This window comes from Lagenorhynchus albirostris, chromosome 13, assembly GCF_949774975.1.
Source record: "Lagenorhynchus albirostris chromosome 13, mLagAlb1.1, whole genome shotgun sequence".
NCBI classification, from domain to species: Eukaryota; Metazoa; Chordata; class Mammalia; order Artiodactyla; family Delphinidae; genus Lagenorhynchus; species Lagenorhynchus albirostris.
This window is the reverse complement of record NC_083107.1, coordinates 59058105-59077594: the sequence shown is the minus strand read 5'-3', so window position 1 is coordinate 59077594 and position 19490 is coordinate 59058105. Positions and strand designations below refer to the sequence as shown.

Here is a 19490-nt window from a genome sequence, read left to right as displayed (position 1 = left end):
AAACATCCCTCCAACCTCCCTGAGTTAGGATGACTTCACCACTAGCTCTTAGAACAGGGCCTCTGATTGGCCCAGATTCTGCCATCCCTGAACCAATCACTGTGGCCCAAGGGATGGGTACACGCCTAAGCCCTGGCCAAGAGCGTGGAGTTCTGGGATTGGCAGCCCCTCAGAACCACAGGGAAGGGGGACTGGGAGAAATAGTTCCCCAAAGAAAGTGGGGGCCCCTGTTAGGTTAATGATCGTGAACAGCCCAGATTCTCAACATTTGTGACAAAGACTCTCTTGGAAACAGGGCCCTAACCCCAAGGAATGATCCCCATGAGTTCAACTTCAAGCATTAGAGACCGGGGCAAAGAGAGCCTTGCAGAGCCCCCGGGACCACCCACAGAGGGAGCCCTCTACCCTCTCTGCCCACACCACCAGAGCTAAACCCAAGCATTAGCTGGGAGCATGTGTGTTACTTTTCCATTTAAACTTAATTCAACTTGAAAGGACTCTTCATCATATCTTGTGCAAGTGAGCAAGGGAGAGTGTTGGTTCAATGGTGCAATAAATAACCTCTCGTTATGAGAAACATGATGCCTCAGTCCCTAAGCCATTTGGTAACCATAATCTGATATTACAGAAGCTTTTCTTGTGAGACCAGAGATATCTGAGCCACTTCCCTTTTCAAACAACTTCGGCTAATGGCTTTCCATGCTATTAGTGGAATGAGTCCAAGCTCTCTTTGATTTGTGGTCACTTGTTTGGATCCTGAAAGGGGAGGCTCAGATTTGCAAGCAGGAATAATTGCCTGGGAACACTGGAGAGTTATACAATTCCTGTGGAGTTGGAGGAACCACTCGTTTGGAGAAACTTGACTCCTCTACAGAGATGAAAATATTTGTCAAGGTTTCTCACTCCCATGCTGGCCCCTTCCTCTCTCTGACAGCTCACTTCAGCCCCTCTCTCTCTCTCCCCAATGTTCCTGATGCTGAAAATGTTTTCTTAGAAAGGAGGGGGCTCTCCTTGGATCCTACTACACAATGCCAGAAGCCATTTAGAAAGTGATGCAGTGGCACAGCCTGGCTGGCAGGTCCAACCACCGTATCCTCAGGCAAATGTCAGTCCTGGGAGTGCACCTAGAACTCTGCCTCTGAATTTCAAACTCCAGTCACTGTAGGGCAGGTAGAGTGGGAGCACAGCAGTGTGTGTGGCCATTAAACAGAGTTTCTCTTTCTGGTAGAAAGAGAGACACCATTTTGTAAAGTTGCCTGATCACCTGCATGCTTCTGGGCTAAGCCGCAGGCCCATTTTAGGAGTCCTTGATCCCATTTGATCTGAAAGAAAATGATAGTAGAACTTGACACTGTACTAAGTACACTTCACAGGGCGGGAGGGAGAACACCAGTGGGACAGCATTTGTTTTGACATTAGAAACCTGGCTTCATTATCTGAACCATAACAACCAGAGGTTATCTCAGGCCTGGAAGGGACTTCTTCTTTTTAATAAGCTTTTGATTTTGGAATAAATTTAGATTTACAGAAAAGTTGCAAATGTAGTGCCAACATTTCCCATATACCCTAAGCCCAGTGTCCACTAATGATAACATCTTTCCTGACCGCGCTTCATTTGTCCAAGTTAAGAAATTAACATTGGTACCCTGACATCAGCTACACTCCAGACATTAGTCAGATTTCACCCATTTCTCCATTAATGTTCCAGAATCCCACATGGCATGCAGTCATCATGTCTCCTTCGTCTCTTCCAATCTGTGACCGTTTTTCTGTGTTTCCTTGTTTATCATGACCTTGACCATTGTGAAAATTACTGGTCAGGTATGTCATACACTGTCCCTCGATTCAGGTTGTCTGATGTTGTCTCAGAATAGACTAAAATTATGGGTTTTGAGGAAGAGACCCAGAGGTGAAATACCTGGGAGGAATTTTTTTTAAAGAACAGGTAGCTCAGAAGTTACAAACGAACCCGCCTTCAAATCAAATCATGTTTTGCTCGTTCTATCTGTATCTTTGAGAAATTTTGTGCCAATTTTGTGCCGAAGTTTTTCAATTTAGATTTTCAGCTTCTCTTAAAAAAATAGAAAGAGCTGGTGACTGCAGGCTTCCATGACGGTTAGAGGTGGGTGCCAGGAAGCTACGGCCCGCCGTGGGATGCGTCCTCTTCAGGCGCCATCAGTCCTGTGGCCTCCCCAGCTCTGAGCCTCAGCATCAGCTGCCATTGGTCATCACGTCCACGGTGTTGATTTTCTTACGGTAAAGAGGTGGCGTCTATGTTTCTACTACAGCAGAAATGAACCCAGATGGCCCCATGCTTCAAGAGAAAGAAGGCAAGAGCAAGAAACGTGGTGAGTCGAATCTCAGAGAAACTGCATGTTTCCTAATGACAGGAAAGGGTGTGAATGCACACCCTGAAAACTGCCTGTGATCCTCTGTGACTATCGTCACAGCCCTCACCACTCATTTGGCAGCAAAAAGCAGGGGTGTGGGTCAAGAGGGAAGCCAGGGCTTCCCTGGTGGCGCAGTGGTTGAGAGTCCGCCTGCCGATGCCGGGGACACGGGTTCGTGCCCCGGTCCGGGAAGATCCCACATGCCACGGAGCGGCTGGGCCCGTGAGCCATGGCCGCTGAGCCTGCGCATCCGGAGCCTGTGCTCCGCAACGGGAGAGGCCGCAACAGTGAGAGGCCCGCGTACCGCAAAACAAAAACAAAAAAAAAAAAAAAGAGGGAAGCCAGTCAAAAGGGAAGTAGATGTATGAAGGGAAAGGATGCTGCCCTGGGTTCCCTTCCCCAAGGTCAAATTCATGTCACTGCCCAGGGATGGCCCTGTTAACCTACTGGACACGGCCATGCAGTAGGGTCTACGCAGCTGGGCCTGCCCTGGGCAGGAATTTCCAGCACTGCCAATTCCACCTCAGAAGAGGTCCTGCTAGCTGCGAGAGGATCTTCCACATCTTCTGTGCCCTCCCTAAACTACGGGCCTGCTGGAGGCACCGTGAGGGTCCGTCCGGCTAGCCTCTGCGCCCCACCCTGCTGTCTGTGAGCCAGACATCCTCTGGCTCATCACCTAGAGTTCTGAGCCCAGCCTCCCCTGCCGCCTGACGGGTCCTCCAATCCCTCCTGCTTCTCCTCCTCCCCTTTCCTGTCCCACCCCATCACCCCAGCCTTGAAGGCTTTAGGATCTGAAGAGTGTGACCACACCAGGTGTTGAGGTGGTGACCAAACCAAGTCTCCAAGCGCTCCACTAATGTGCTGAGTCCTACCTGCTGCATCACCAAAGCAAACCTGGGGGGAGCAGGACCTTGAGTGAAAGGAGTGAGCACTGGACCAGGAGTCAGAGGATCTGGATCCAGTCTTGATTCCAGTGCTGTGCAGTGTTGGGCAAATCACCTAACCCCTCTGAGCCTGAGCTATCTCAGCTATCAAGTCCAGTGACGTTTCTGTGATGTATAAATATGATCCAGGGACTTCCCTGGTAGTCCAGTGGTTAAGACTCTGTGCTCCCAATGCAGGGGGCCCGGGTTCGATCCCTGGCCAGGGAACTAGACCCTGCACGCCACAACTAAGAGCCCTCATGCCACAGCTAAAGATTCCACATGCCACAACTAAAAAAGATCTTGCATGCTGCAACTAAAGATCCCGCATGCTGCAACTAAGACCCAGCGCAGCCAAATACATAAATAAACAAACAAGCAAACAAATAAATAAAGATGATCGAGCCACAGAGTCAGTTTCATGACTTGTTTCCTTTGCTCTCAAGCCCAAGTTATACCTTTCTCTACATGTCCAGAGCAGCCCAACTTTCTCCACCAGTGCCCCAACCTCACATTCCCTGCACCCCTACTCCTGATAGAACTGCCTGAGGACAACATATTCAGATTGGAACATGGGGCCCAGCTCATACATGAGGACTTGCCTGAGGCAGGGGTAGGTCTGAAGGCTCTTTTGTGGCCCAGGACAGACCCTAAATCCCAGAGTTGACAGTGGGAGTGGTGTCTCCCTAAGCTGACTCAAAGATACTTCTCTCAGATGAGCAGAGAAGACTGAGCCATAGGCTTTAAAAATATTCCAGAGAAATAAACCTTCATTGTTATCGCTGTGGCCAGATCAGGAGGCCTCCCAGGACTCTCCGTGGACATGGGCTGCCTCTGAAGTGCTGGGAACTTACCAAACCAGGAGAAGGCAAGCTCACAATAGGCAAAAGGGCAAACAAATCATATGAGCAAAGTGACAAAACCAAGAGAGGGAGACAAAGCCCACTGTGGGACTGGCCAGTGGGATCCTGGTAAGAAAAGATTCCTCGTCCAGGAACTCGGATGGTGTTTGTCATAAGATTATGAAACACTGCGGAACTTGTTGTTCCTGTAATTTGCCTGCTTCAGAGGAGCTAATGTTTATTGATTTTCTTCTGTAAGAGGCAGAATCATCAATTTGGGTTGCCACTGTTGAAAGTTCTCAGGTATCTGGAAGAAGCTTGAACAAAAAGAATTAGGCATCTCTATACTGGTTTTATTCTTAATCACAGAGGTTGCTATTGTGACAGGCTTCGCAGACATCCAAATCCTTATTCTTTTTCAAATTCTCAGAGGTTGAAAGTGTCAGAAGGAATTAACATTTGTGGAACACCGAACATGTGTCAGGCACTGAGCTGGGCCCTTCAACAAGACCACAGGAGGACTTCCCTGGTGGTCCAGTGGGTAAGAATCCGCACTCCCAATGCAGGGGGCCTGGGTTCGATCCCTGGTCAGGGGCCTAGATCCTGAGTGCCGCGACTAAGACTGGCGCAGCCTAAATAAATAAATATTTAGGCACTCGGGATCTTCGCTGCGACATGTTTAGTTGCGGCATGCGGACTCTTAGTTGCAGCATGCATGTGGCATCTAGTTCCCCAAACAGGGATCGAACCCAGGCCCCCTGCATTGGGAGTGCAGATTCTTACCCACTGGACCACCAGGGAAGTCCCAGTAAATAAATATTAAAAAAAAAGCAAGACAGCAGGGAATTTAATCCGTGCAGGATCTCCAAAAATTATTATTATGCCTATTTCACTGAAGAGAAAATTGAATTGTAAAAAATTAAATAGCTTGCCCAAAGTTCCACAGATAAAATGGAGCCAAAGTGAGATTCTGATCCACGTCTGTGCGTCTCGAGTTCCTAATCTTTCCTTGGCTCATACCGCCTCTTTGTGACTGGTTTTTCTCCAACATTTTACATATTTTATTGTCCTATTGCATTATTTGAAACTTCCAAAACAACACTAAATAATGATACAAGTGGTCAATGCTATTTGTTCCAGATTTTAAAATGGCTTCTCTATTCCATAGTTTGATACAGTCATCAGCATGTTTAAAGTTTTATTCTATCCCTAACTTACATGGAATTTTTATCAGTAATTGTTGCTAGATTTTATCAAATGCTTTTACTTTCTACTGCTATAATAATACAGGCTTTTTCTCTTTCAATCTAACAGTAAATTTTTTTGATGAATTTCCAAATTTCAAACTATCTTTATAAACCTGAAATAAACATGGGCTTAATTTCCTTTCTTTCTTTTTGTAACTTTCACTGGATTGTGCTTACTAATTTTTGTTTAGTATCTTAGCTTCTACATTCATAAGTGAAATTTTCTAGTTTTCTTTTTCTATCCTCATCAAGTTTTAATATTGATATTACTTGGGAGCTATTTCCACCTGTTTCTCTGGCCTATGATGGTTTAAATAGTAACCTACAGCAGTTTCATGGATGCTGGCATGAAACTCCTGGATCAGAGACAAAAGGCAGCTTGTTACTCACAGCAATAGCAGCAGAGACAGATCAGCGTTTTGGTGCCCATTTCCTAAGGGCAATGTGAAGAGGACCAGATGACACCTGCACATGCAGTGGTTGGACTACAGGAGAGAAGAACCCTGGGTTTAAGGAACCTGATAATTTCAAAATGGGCACTAAGCATACCTGCCATTTGCTCCATTGCGAGACACACTCTGTCTTCCAAGGTCATAAGTAACCTGCCCTTTATTCTGAAGGGAACCACCATCTCTACCTTCCACAGTCGTTCACCATCCAAACACCCTGGAAAAGATGGCCCAGTAGTTCACTCGCAAATGCACAAAAAGGTGAGAGACCCATGGAGAACTATTTCCCAACAGTGGACAGCTGAGACCAAAAGGACAAAACATTAGTACTTGTTTATTCTTAGACAGTGGGCATGTGAAAGTCATTACATTCTTTTCTACATTTTTTAAACACCCCTTGCCAAAAAAAAAAAAAAAAAAAACAAGGAAAGAAAGAAAGAAAGAAAAAGAAAGAAAAAGGAAGAAGAGCTTTCTCGTAATGGAATCACTACTTCAAGATTTGGTGAGTGTTCCAGCAGAATAAGGTGACTTCCCTTTAGGGACGTTGCAGAATTCCTGAACTGGATGGGTGGGGCAGGGTAAGGCCCTTCTAATTGAAGGAATCTACAATATTAGGTCAACTTCGAAGGCATTTCAGAACTCCTTAGCTATTCTTACTCAGTACCTCTGCATTTCGTCATATTCATAGGTGAACAGGGACAGATGATTGGAAATCTCTCACACACACATACACACACACAATTTCCAAATAACTCATGGCTGGGATTACCCACGTTTCTTAATCTCTTTAGTCTTTTCTTAATGAGGTCAGTGGGAGGGCTGTTATTTTTGCTTCTAAAGCACTGGTGTATGAAAAATGTCATGGTCACAGGAAAGTCAGTGGTGAACAAGATAAACATGACCCTGTCCCACAGAACTTACTATGTACAGGAGAAGAGAAATAATTCAACAGAATAATAAGATTTGATTGGCTCTCAGATTCACTAGAAATTGATTTAGCCCTCTCCCCTCCCACCTCTACTCACCCACTGGCTCTCTAAGGAGCCTTTGCCAGAGGGAGTTGGTGTAGTTTTCCTGTGTTTGTCCCGTAGAGAGTAATAGAACAGGAGGCCCAGGGAAACCATAGATTAATAAAAGATCCAGTAAGGTGCTGGTTGATAAAAGGTATCTGCTCAGGTAACTCTCCTCTCTTTAGCTCAGATTTTCCTTTTCATAGGAAATTCCAATGTCTAGCTTCACAGCTCAGCTGAATACTTATTGCTTTAAAGGACCCAGCAAACCTAACATACCATTAAAAAGTCCAAAATTAGGATATTCTCTCGACGCCTTTGCCCAAAATGCAACACCCCACATCCTTGGTCCTTTCCTTTCTTCTGCCCCTCTGATGCCATTCTTGTGGCCATAACAGTATGTCAAACACACACGCGCGCATGCATTTGCTTTCTCTACATTTCTAACATTTCCTCTTAATTCACTCCAAAAGGATGTAGGAGTGGCTACTATTTCTGAAATAGGAAAAAGATTAGCTAATGAGGATGGTCTTTTTACCCATCCTCTCAGCAAAAAATCAAAACACAGCTACAGTTCAACTTAAGCAAATACTTAAATGAAAATTCAGATTTATAGAAAATATTAAATTGAATTAATGTTAAATCCATTGAATAGTCTTTATTTTTGAAAGTATTCAGAGTAGAATTCCTTTACTTAGCAAGCGTCCCTCACAGCTATTTCCCAAATATATTTACTCTGAAAGAGAAAATGTACCTGCAGTTTGGCTTTTTCCCAGATTTGATACCAGAGATACCGGAAGTCGGATAAGCAATGAGCAAAATGCAAAACCAGATTCTAGTTTCCTTCAAAAACTGAAGTGACAATTCTAGTCTGCTGCCATCTAAAATGCTGGGCTGCCGCAAATGATTTTGAAAGATGGGCTTTATCTGCCCCCTGCTGTATTCTGGGTAAATGACAGGCCATCCTAATTTAGCAGCAGGAGACAGAGCCAGACGTGGTGTGTACCAGCACCCCTTACTAGAATAGAAAGGCTATGGCAAAAAGACCGTGCCTGGGCTTCACCACTGTGTCTCCAGAAAGGAGTGTAGCTGGAATGCAGCAGGCATGACACTAATATGTGCCGAATGCCTGCACATACAGGAAAGGAAGTTGTGCTTACATACTCTGTTTGCATAAGCATAATACCAAGCGCGTATAGGCCCAAGGGGAAAAAAAGATATTTTGCAATTCTCTGTTCATAAGTGTTTGAAATAAACTGGTGGCAATTGGGCATGACTGACGTCCTCTAATAATTCCACTGGGCTAAACAAAATAATAAATTGGAATATTCAGACTTAACAATAAAGATAGATTTTCTAAATGTTGCTTACTGCCAAGAAATAAATCTTTGAGAGCTTAGGATCTAAAAGCCACAAGGTTAAAAGACCATATGATTATTTCCAAGATGGAGGACTGGTTGAGATATCATAAAATTCGCTGTGTTATCTCTTTCATCCCTTTCTCCAGAGACACCTGCTGCTACCAGCCCTCTAGTCATTATCCGTATATCTCTCAAACACTAGTGAAGGCAAGGACAAAAATAATAGGCATCTTCCTTAGTTGGGGGTGGATTTATTGAATACGAAAGAAGTCACGTTAGGGCTAAGATTTAGACATTTGATATACCACCATACCTACCCTGAAGGTTAGGCTTCTCCGATCACTCAAAAAATCAGTGTATGCAGAACAGTTCTAAAGGGAAGATAATTAAGTGCCAATGGATGCGATATAGAAAATGTCGAAAGAGAAATGTTTCCACCAGGGGAATCTTTCTACCAGTTGAGACTGGCACTTGGCCATTTCAGGTTCCTTGCACCACGCCACTAAACCAGCAAATAAGATGGGGTGCAGTGGGGAGTGCCGACCATTTCAGCTGAGGCCGTTGATCTTGGGTGTTAGGGAAAATAGGAGTGCTTCCTTAGACAGGCCGAAGCAATGTTCACAAACTGAGGGGTCCTCCTTGTACCTCCCCACGGAATGCTGCAAGTTAGCAGGACTAGAGCAACCGTAGAGAAGTAGAGGGCCACCAAGAACTCAGATGCTCAGGAATGAAGGTTAGGGTCACTCCACCAGGTAAAGGCAGACCAAGTTGTGGCTGAGGGCAAAGGGAACATGGAGTGGGTAAATATCAACTATAGCCTTATATTTCCCCTTGCAGGTGAGTTACGTTATATAAGAATATATGTTAAATTTTTCCCCTCTCCCTTCCCCAGATATATAGTGTATATAGCCTCTGTGGATTTATTTTACAATTTATCCATGGCTAACAGGGCATTAAGAAAAGAGTGTGTTTAAATTAGAAGAACGAACATCAAAATTCTGAATATGGAGCTGAATGCAATCAACTGAAATTTGGGGCTTCCCCTTTTGAGGACAGAGTAGCATATTTTGTATAAGGGATTGTTGCATTGTGTTCTGCAGGCTAGAGATTGAAGGATGGAGGGAGGGTGTACATTGATGTTGGGCCTCCAGAGGGTGACTGCGGTGGACATCTGTCCCTACCCCGAATCTTTCAAACAGTTTCTCACTTGGATAATTCTCCAAGTATAAATCCTACCTCCCTCATCTGGAATAACTTTTTAAAAATACATTGAAATTTTGAAATTAACACAACAGGTGTGTTAGAGTCTACCAATCAGATATACATGTGTAAGACTTTGTTTTGAAAGTGAATTTTCTGAGAAAACAGAGAAGGTCCAGGCCAGCAAAGGCAGCCAGTTCTGAAGTCAAGTGGTGACGGGACTGTCTCCAGCGTCCACAGCAGAGTCCATGTGTTTTGGCTGGGCCCCGTTACATGGTCAAATCTGAGGTGTGGTTCTGAGAGTTGTTCCGAGAAGCTCAACCTAGCTTCTCCAGAAATTCCACAAATTTCTAATAGCCTTTGTGAATCCCTTCCCACGTAGACTAGCTAGAGAGGATTCTATCTTAGAACTAAGACGTCTGATTAGAATAGAAAAAGTTAGTAGCTATGTGTCCAAGGCAGTTTGCTTTGCCTCTCTCAGCCTCAGCTTTGTCATCCTTGAAAACTTTCAAGCACTGTTGTAAAGACCAGAAATAATACAAAATGTCTTATATGTAAAAAAACTCTATGGAGAACAGTATGGAGGTTCCTTAAAAAACTAAAAATAGAACTACCATGTGACCCAGCAATCCCACTCCCGTGCTTAATTCAAAAAGACACGTGCACTCCAAAGTTCATTGCAGCAGTATTTACAATAGCCAGGACATGGAAGCAACCTAAATGCCCATGAACAGAGGAATGGATAAAGAAGATGTGGCACATATATACAATGGAATATTACTCAGCCATAAAAAGAAATGGAGTTATTTGTAGTGAGGTGGATGGACCTAGAGTCTTTCACACAGAGTGAAGTAAGTCAGAAAGAGAAAAAACGAATACCGTATGCTAACACATATATATGGAATCTAAAACAAAAAAGTTCTGAAGAACGTAGGGGCAGGACAGGAATAAAGACGCAGACGTAGAGAATGGATTTGAGGACACGGGGAGGGGGAAGAGTAAGCTGGGATGAAGTGAGAGAGTAGCAGCTGCATAGCACAGGGAGATAACCTTGGTGCTTTGTGACCACCTAGAGGGGTGGGATACGGAGGATGGGAGGGAGAGGCAAGAGGGAGGGGATATGGGGATATATGTATACGTATAGCTGACTCACTGTGTTATACAGCAGAAACTAACACAACGTTGTAAAGCAATTATACGCCAATAAAGATGTTAAAAAAAGAGAAAAAGAAAATGGGGTTAGACTAGGTAGCGGTTCTCAGTCCTAAGTGCACAATAGAATCACCTGGAAAACTTTTAGAAAATGAATAACTGGGCTTCCCTGGTGGCGCAGTGGTTGAGAGTCCGCCTGCTGATGTCGGGGACATGGGTTCGTGCCCCGGTCCTGGAAGATCCCACATGCCGCGGAGCGGCTGGGCCCGTGAGCCATGGCCGCTGGGCCTGCGCGTCCGGAGCCTGTGCTCTGCAACGGGAGAGGCCACAACAGTGAGAGGCCTGCGTACAAAAACAAACAAACAAAGAAAATGAATAACCAACAAGGACCTACTGTATAGCACAGGGAACTCTTCTCAATGTTATGTGGCAGCCTGGATGGGAGGGGAGTTTGGGGGTGAATGGATACATGTGTATGTATGGCTGAGTCCCTTTGCTGTGCACCTGAAACTATCACAACGTTGTTAATTGGCGATACTCCAATATAAAATAAAAAGTTAAAACAAAAAAAGGAAGAAGGTATCAGTGTTTATCTCCAAGAAGTTCAAAGTATTCAAGATAATTGGTTTTTATATCTTCTAAATTTCTTGCATTTTATAATGAAAGGAAAAAAAGATGTTTTTATTTAGGGGGATTGTTTAAAGAAATGAGTTTACAATATAGTCCTAATTCCCACTGTTCACAAGTGGAATTTGGTCGGTCTGACCCAGTCTGTTTCTGGTGACAGGAGCATGACATAGGCCTTGAAGTATTAAGAAAAATCATCCAAAACTTGGAAATAACCAAAGACAGTTACAGCATGTCCTTTCAAGGTCATACTGGTGCTTTGTTTAACATGCCTGCCAGGGTATTTCTTAATCTAGGGCAGTGGTTCTCAAAGTGTAATCTAAGGACCGCTGAGGGTTCCCAAGACACTTTAGGGATTTTGTAAGGTCCTCCCTTTCCAACTACATAACTCTGTGAGGCCAAATTTTCCTCATATACTTCAACCAAAAACAACATATTGCAACATATGAACGCAGAAATTGATATAAGGATTCAGCTGTCTTCTGATAAGCCAATTAAGTGTTCTATTTGCAAAAGTGTAAAACAATGCCTTTTTTCTCAAAATATATCTGAAGTTATTTTTCATTAAAAAATGTTAACATATAATGGGCTCGTTATTTTTATTTTTAAAATACAGTTGACCCTTGAACACACGGGTTTGAACTGCGCAGGTCAACTTATAAACGGATATTTTCCCTTAGATACCAACTGCTGTGCTACATGATCCATGGTTGGTTGGACCCAGAGATGTAGAACCCAAGACAAAGGGCGGACGGTAAAGCTATTCCTGGATTTTTGACTGTGGGAAGGGTGGGTAACCCTAACCCTCACCTTGTTCAAGGGTCCCCTATAACTAATACTTAAACATTTGTGTTTTAGTTTCTAATAAGGTTAATATTGATAGATCATTGGGATCCTCAGTTTTTAAGAGTATTAAGGGATACTGAGAACAAAACTTTGAGACTCATTGAGCTACATGCCTGACTTTGCTATTCATTTTGGAGGGCTCAGATCACTCAGCACACTCATTTCAAAACACCCTTCCTGGTAGACCGCATAATTCCTGTTCCTCCGATTCTGCTTCAAACCAGCTTTGCCATCTTATCCGTTTCCTCATTAAGGAGGTGAATAAATTTGACTAATACTCATTATATATGTATAACAGTCAAGTTTGATCTTTTGAAGATTATACTTCGATAGGAGGTGTAATCTCTGCCGATTCATAAAGACATTTACGATTTAGCCCTGGAGTTCTTTTCTTTGCATTCAAAGGTGGATGAAGCAAGGAACACTATGAAAATCTTACTCTTAAACATTTCCCTAATGAAATGAAATAAGACAACTGTGATGATCAGCTGTGCCTAAAACTACTTTGTTCCTCGAGGAAAGTGTTTAAGAGAGAACCAGTCCAAAGCTTGGGAAGCAGAGCAGCAGGGGGTTTTTTTTGTTTGTTTTTAATTTTATTTATTTATTTATGGCTGTGTTTGGTCTTCGTCTCTGTGTGAGGGCTTTCTCTAGTTGCGGCAAGTTGGGGCCACTCTTCATCGCGGTGCGCGGGCCTCTCACTGTCGCAGCCTCTCTTGTTGCAGAGCACGGGCTCCAGACACGCAGGCTCAGTAATTGTGGCTCACGGGCCCAGTTGCTCCGCGGCATGTGGGATCCTTCCAGACCAGGGCTCGAACCTGTGTCCCCTGCATTGGCAGACAGATTCTCAACCACTGCGCCACCAGGGAAGTCCAGAGCGGCAGTTTTAAAAGAATGTCTAAGGTTAAAAATGGGTCTGTAATTTGGGAGAGACAATATTCACTTTAATATGGAAGAATATATTTTTTAAAAATTTATTTTATTTTTGGCTGTGTTGGGTCTTTGTTGCTGCGTGTGGGCTTTCTCTAGTTGTGGTGAGCGGGGGCTACTCTTCATTGCGGTGCATGGACTTCTCATTGCGGTGGCTTCTCTAGTTGTGGAGCACAGGCTCTTGGTGCGCGGGCTTCAGTAGTTGTGGCTCATGGGCTCTAGAGCGCAGGCTCCGTAGTTGTGGCGCATGGGCTTAGTTGCTCCACAGCATGTGGGATCTTCCCGGACCAGGGCTCGAACCCGTGTCCCCTGCATTGGCAGGCAGATTCTTAACCACTGCGCCACCAGGGAAGCCCTGGAAGAATATACTTTTAATCTACTCTTAATAGCTGTCCTTTCCAACACAGGCTCCACCTCCCTCTTAGGTAAACAACATAAGAACATAATTTCAGCTGTCTGCAGAACTTTCCTAGACAGTATAAAATCAGCAGAAATTGATCACCCATTAGGAAACACTTCTCAAATCCTTCAGCTCCAGTGTGCGTCAGAATGATCTGAGAGGCCTATTAGACACACAGATTTGAGTTCATCGTACAGTGTGGGGCGGGGCAATACTGTGCATTTAAAACAAGCACTCCGGGTGATTGATTTAAAAATACATTAAAACCACACTTTGAGAAATTATCTAGACAATTAAAACCTGCTGAACTTCCATTTTTCTAAGAATCACCGTGTATGCTTAACATCTACATGCCAAGTCTGTCTACAGGGTCCGTAAGGCACTTCACAATCGGACTGGTGTCTCACAACTTCCTCTCCCACCACGCCATCCATCTCTGCCCTACAACCCCCTCCCATCCTGGAGCCCAACGGGCCCACTGCTGCAGTCCTCCTTGCTGTTGACCTCCTTCCCTCTCCCTTCCCCTACCTGTGCAGGACTGTTTATTTTTCACAGCAGTGCAATAGCGTGGACAGTTCCTGGCTATTTGGACTCTAAAGCCAGTAGACCTGGCTTCCAATCCCAGAACCCTTTGGTAAAAGTGGCCGACCCCGGGGGCGCCTGCCCCTACATAGCCACCGAGTCCCTGTACAGGAAGCACTGTCTTGAACAGGGGAAGCAGCAGCTGGAGCCGCAGGAGGCAGACCTGGCTGAGGAGTTCCCGCTCACTGACAGCAGCGCCATGTGGCAGACGGTGGGAGAAATGGGCCGCTTAGAAGTGGAGGCCGAGGCCAGGATGAACTTGCGAGTGGCAGTTCCAGGTCAGTCCCTAGCTCTGACTGCTGCTGGTGGCCCAAAAGCCAGCCAGCCAGCTTATCACCATGGCAACGGACCCTACAATGATGTGGATATCCCCGGCTGCTGGTTCTTCAAGCTGCCTCACAAGGATGGTAACAGCTGCAATGCTGGCAGCCCCTTCGCCAAAGACTTCCTGCCCAAGATGGCGGACGGCACCCTGCAGGCTGGCCCAGGAGGTGCCAGTGGGCCCCGTGCCTTGGAAATCAACAAAATGATTTCTTTTTGTAGGAATGCCCGTAAATGTATCAGGTCCCAGATGGTGGTGTGGCTGCCCAGGTCAGCTCTGCCCCGTGCTGTGACCAGGCACCCACACTATGATGAGGAAGGCCGCTATGGGGCCATCCTGCCCCAGGGGTGACCACTGGCACCATCACCATCTACAGCCCATCGCGTGGGCTGCAGAGCCCACCTGGCTCATTGCCAGCAACGCCCGACCTGACCGAGTAGGCAGTGAGTTGAAGGCCATGGTGCAGGCTCCACCCGGCTACGCCCTCGTGGGTGCTGACGTGGGCTCACAGGCGCTGTGGATTGCAGCTGTGCTTGGAGACGCCCACTTTGCTGGCGTGCATGGCTGCACGGCCTTTGGGTGGATGACACTGCAGGGCAGGAAGAGCAGGGGCACCAATCTACACAGCAAGAGAGCTGCCACAGTGGGCATCACGCATGAGCACACCAAGGTCTTCAACTATGGCTGCATCTATGGGGGGGGCAGCCCTTCGCTGAGCGCCTCCTAATGCAGTTCAACCACTGGCTCACGCGGCAGGAGGCAGCTGAGAAGGCCCGACAGATGTATGCAGTCACCAAGGGCCACCGCAGGTATCGGCTGTTAGATGAGGGCGAGTGCCTGGTGAGGGAGTTGGACCTCCCTGTGGACAGGATGGAGGACGGCTTGGTTTCCCTGCTGGATCTACGCAAGATCCAGAGAAGCTTCTAGGAAATCACAATGGAAGAAGTGGGAGGAGGTTGCTGAATAAGCCTGGATGGGGGACAGAGAGTCAGAAACGTTCAATAAGCTGGAGAGCATTGCGATGTCTGACACACAAGTACCCCGGTGCTGGGCTGCTGCAGCAGTCGAGCCCTGGAGCCCTCTGCTGTCCAGGGGGAGTTTATGACCAGCTGTGTGAATCGAGCGGTGCAAAGCTCCGCCGCGGACTACTTACACCTCATGCTTGTGGCCAGGAAGTGGCCGTTTGAGGTGTTCGCCATCGATGGGTGCTTCTGCATCAGCATCCATGATGAGGTTCGCTACCTGGTGTGGGAGGAGGGCTGCTCCTGTGCTGCCCTCGCCCTGCAGATCGCCAGCCTCTTGACCAGGTGCATGTCTGCCTACAAGCTGGGTCTGAATGACTTGCCCCCAGTCAGTCGCCTTCTTCAGTACAGCCGATATTGACCAGTGCCTCAGGAAGGAAGTGACCATGGATTGTAAAACCCCTTCCAACCCAACTGGGATGGAAAGCAGATACGGGATTCCCGAGGGGGAAGCACTGGATATTCACCAGATAATTGAACTCACCAAAGGCTCCCTGGAAAAATGAAGCCAGCCTGGATGGTAGCTCTGCCTGGAGGCTCTGTATTTGCTCCCGTGGAGTTTCATCGGGGCGGTGCAGGCTCCTAAACTCAGGCTTTCAGCCGTGCTTTTTACAAAAGGGCTTGCCTAAGGCCAGCCATTTTTCAGTAGCAGGACTTGCCAAGAATGATTGCCTCTAATTGACGGTGCAATTGAGTTCAGAACCAAGATGCCAACGTTGGTGCAGGCTGTAGGACAAGGGGGCATTGTTGCTTGTTGGGTAAAAAGCAAGCAGAAGCCCCAAAGTTCACATTAACTCAGGCATTTCACTTCTTTTTCCTTTTCTTCTTGGCTGGTTCTTTGTTCTGTCCCTCATGCTCTGATGCAGTGCCCTAGAAGGGGAGAGAAGTAATGCTCTAAATGGAATAAGCCTGCTCGGAGGCAGTGGAAATAAAAACAAAGACCCTTTATCTTCTCACCAAAAAAAATAAAGTGGCTAACCTCTGTGAGCCTCAGATGACTCCTCTATCAAAACGGAGATTAAAATACCCACCCCAAGGTTATTATTACACCAGCATTGGCGGTATTTCGTTTAGATGCTAAATGTGTTAGTTTGGGGGGTTTGCCTCCTGTAAAACCTTCAATCCTCCCTGGAAGAACTGCTCTCTCCTCTGTTCTAAGCAGTGCTAGCATTTCTAGAGATACTCGATGTATATAAAAACCCTTATCTCCTTACTGCACAGGTCTATAAACCCAATTCTGTTAAGGACTTAAGAGCAGATACTTAAGCTGCATTAGATCAAATACTAAAGTTCTAAAGATAATCCAAATCCTTAAGGGTAACCTAACCTCACTCTACCCCAAAGTTATTATAGCAGATACTTTTTACTTAATGATCATGTTCCTTCGCATCTTGAGGCCAAGGGGAAATAATGCAAAACATTGATACTTTCGGGCCCATAGCTGCCACGTAACCACCTCGCTCATGTATAGCGGACAGAAGGTGGGTGAAGGGGATGAAGTTGAACAGTCCAGCCCATGTTAAAATACTCTGAGGGCTTCCCTTGTGGTGCAGTGGTTGGGAAACTGCCTGCCAACGCAGGGGTCACGGGTTCGAGCCCTGGTCTGGGAAGATCCCACGTGCCATGGAGCAACTGGGCCCGTGAGCCACAACTACTGAGCCTGCGCATTTGGAGCTTGTGTTCCACAAAGGGAGAGGCCGTGACCGTGAGAGGCCCATGCACCGCGATGAAGAGTGGCCCCCGCTCACCACAACTAGAGAAAGCCCTCGCACAGAAACTAAGACCCAACACAGCCATAAAGAAAGAAAGAAGCTTTCATTAAAAAAAAATACTGAGCATTTTACCATATACAAAAATACTAGATAATATGAAAGATTAAAAGATGCATGAAGTATGGTTTCTTCTTTCCAAGGAGCTTAATCCAGTTGAGGAAAAAAGAACTTACTGATACTGCTTTTCTCCATAGACAAAATAACAATGACCACCACCCTCCAAGATTCATCATGTTTTTTCTCTTCAGGAAGCAAAGGGTGTAAAATTAAGTACGTATGGTTTGGAAGGATAGATGCACGTTTCACAAATATCATCCCCATAAAAGGGATTCAGAAGAATGTCTACCAGGATTTTGATATATGTTTTCATCTCATCCTCCACACAACCCTGAGAGGTAGGTATCATCTCCATTTTATAGATGAAGAAGGTGAGGCTCAGCTGTTACCTAAGTGTTTGCCCAAGTTCACAAAGCTTGGAAGTGGCGGTGCTGGGAACAAAGCTCCGTTTTAACTCCAAGGTCCATCTCCTTTTCCTGGAGTTGAAATTCAAGTATTCTTCCAGTTCTAGGTTACATAAGTGTTTACGGAGTCTTCACGTTTTGTGTTTGGGAAATCTAAACTATGCCATTTTAGACGACCTTTCTTGCTTGCTCTGTCAGTAGCTATAGACCCATTTTCCTCCACAATGACCGTGTTGTTTGCCATATAAACGTATTTGTCAGAAAGCTTAAAAATAACTGTAATTTAAATAACAGCCCAAATTACTCCCATGCCCCACCAAAAAAAAAAGAAATCGTTATGGACAAGTTTCAGGAAGTAGTTATCCGACAGACTATTGGCCAAATAGAGCCAGCAGATGGAGACTTAAGACAAGCAAAACTGAGTACAAATTTTCTATGCTACTTGCTTCTTTTCATATTTGATTCTCTCACCAATCCTGTGAGAAGGCAGGAATTGTCATAAAAAGTAAGGAAACTGTTAGCAGAGATCCAAGGTCTAGTGCTCTCTCCTCAAAACCCCTCTTACCCTCAGAAGGGTCAAAGCAACCATGTGAGCATTAAAGAATTACTTAATGGCCTAGAATGTCAGTTATATGAAAAAGATATATCACGTACAGGGTAATTCTATTTTTGTGTAAAATAAAAATTGAGTACGTTTTATGCAGTATAGTGACGTGTCAATAAGCACAGGGAAAGATTTCCACAGCACACACACCAAATATACGGTTACCTCTGGGGTGTATCAAAAGGACCGGAAGATTTTCACTTCTTGCCTCATGTGACTTGTGTTTTTAATGTAGTATTATGGGTAATTTTCACCTTGTTTCAGTATTAACAGAATCTTTTTTCTCCACATTTAGTACTTTTCAGAATGCAGCTAAGACAGAGCTTTGAGTTAGGAATGTTACTCATCTGTGTCTGAAACCTTCCACTGACTCAAACCCTTGGAGGTGTGGAGTTGCAGGATGCTGGTTTGCAAGCCTGAGATACCTGAGACACCTTTTTTGTAAAGTGGTTTCCTACCACACGACTGTTGTACAAAAAGTGCTAATGTATATTCAAGTGCTTGACTGAGCTTTGCAAAGGCTGTGATCCCCTCTTCTCCTAAGCTGTTTTACAATCTTTAGGCACTTTTGACCTGGTCAACTGCTAGCTTTGGCACTGAAGAATCGAAAACGTCACAAACCTAAAGAGAACATGATAGGAGCTGTATCGCACTCAAGTATGTCAAGGGTAGATCAATTCTTCAGCCTAAATTCCAGCAAACTGCAAATCTGGAGAGAAAAATTCCTAGGATCTGATAGAAGACTTAGGTAGAGAAGGTGGCATTTCTCTGTCCTGCTTGGGAAAGCTCTAATGTAGCTTTGTTTGCCCAAAAGCCAAGTGGAAGGATTCTCTCTGACAGAGGCTCCAGACTGAATCCAAGTAAGACAGTCATTTGATTAGTAAACTCTGGCCAAGTAAGATGGCTGCCTGGAACAGCTGCCAGCTCTCCAAGCTGGTTCTCACCATCACCCCACAACCAGGACACAAATGGAAAAACATTTAGGTGCACAGATCAATTATGGTCAAAGTACGGGAAAATTCAAGCCAGGAATGAAGCTGCTGAAACCTAAAAGTGTGTGCAACAGACCCAAGCAACCCGCACTAGCAGAGAAGCAGCTCATCAGAAAGCTTTCCGTAAGGCCGTTTGACCTCAGTGGACCACTAACAGCAACGTCAGTGTTTTCTGAAATTTCATGGTATATTTTAATAGGTTCTTAACCAAGTTAAGACCAAAAAACAATTTTTTTAATCCCACAATAATGAAACAATGTAACTAACACCAGCAGCACTCACGCCTACAGCAAGGTCAAGTCCCTAGTAGCTAGCCCAATTGTGGGAGTAAAATAACTAAAGGAAGCCCTGCTCAAAGTTC

General features: G+C 45.3%; 1 long non-coding RNA gene, 1 other non-coding gene and 1 pseudogene across 2 annotated transcripts; 2 read left to right on the top strand and 1 right to left on the bottom strand.

Moving 5' to 3' along the window:
• Nucleotides 1-1501: 1501 nt before the first annotated feature.
• LOC132531399 (uncharacterized) lies at nt 1502-10843 on the bottom strand. Its single transcript, XR_009544084.1, has 3 exons — nt 10708-10843; nt 5952-6068; nt 1502-2314 (listed from the first exon to the last, which is right to left on the bottom strand). It is a non-coding gene; the product is annotated as an uncharacterized LOC132531399 (long non-coding RNA).
• Nucleotides 3469-3541, top strand: TRNAG-CCC (transfer RNA glycine (anticodon CCC)). Its single transcript has one exon. It is a non-coding gene; the product is annotated as a tRNA-Gly (tRNA).
• Nucleotides 10844-11907: 1064 nt separating the features above from the next.
• LOC132531279 (DNA polymerase subunit gamma-1-like) lies at nt 11908-16009 on the top strand (annotated as a pseudogene).
• The last annotated feature ends 3481 nt before the right edge of the window (nt 16010-19490 follow it).